Genomic DNA, 757 nt, shown 5'->3' on the forward strand with positions numbered 1-757 from the left:
CCCCGGTGTATCCCGCATGAGCGTGTCGGGCCTGGGTGTATGCGCGGGGCAGAACCGAGAAGAGGCGGGGCCGTGCGGGGCAGATGCCCATAACGTCGAGCGCCTCGTCGGGGTCCAGACAGATCGAGAGCGCTCCGGAACGAGGAGGGCGGCGGCGAGGGCGGTGGGGGAGACGGGTGCGGCGAGGAGGGGAGCGGCGGAGAGGGGGAGAGGAAGGGAGGAAGAAAGGAGATTGGAGCGAACACCACGCTTTCGCGATTTCCGTGCCAGCAATAATAATAATTACCCCCTCCCCCTCGCAAAAGAAAAAGCGAACCCAGCCGATCGCGTAAACGGCGTCGAATGAAGCCCGCCGAGTTTGATCGACAATCGCGAGATTTGCACGCCGTCGACCAGAGGATCGCCGCATGGCAGACGATGCGTCAGCTTGTGCGGCGCTCGCGCCGCGCCGGCTGGCTCATCGAGCGCGCTCCCTGGCGCTGTCCAGGCCACGCGCGGCGCCGCGCATGCTGCGCGCCACTCGCCGCGGCTTGCAGTACCGCGCCACTGCAGCCTCGCAAACGTTGCGCACAGATCCAGCATGCTGCTCACCAGGCAGCAGAGTGCTGCACCGGCATGCCGCGGAGGCTGTGGCGCTGCGGCGCGCCGTCTCCCCGCCCTGTTCACGGAGAAGGCGCGCGGCGGCACGGCCCTCCACCAGTCGCAGGAGGTGCGCACCTCCCAAAGGAAGCACCAGATGCTCCCTCAGCACACGCAG

This window comes from Emiliania huxleyi (assembly GCF_000372725.1).
Source record: "Emiliania huxleyi CCMP1516 unplaced genomic scaffold EMIHUscaffold_63, whole genome shotgun sequence".
NCBI classification, from domain to species: Eukaryota; Haptophyta; order Isochrysidales; family Noelaerhabdaceae; genus Emiliania; species Emiliania huxleyi.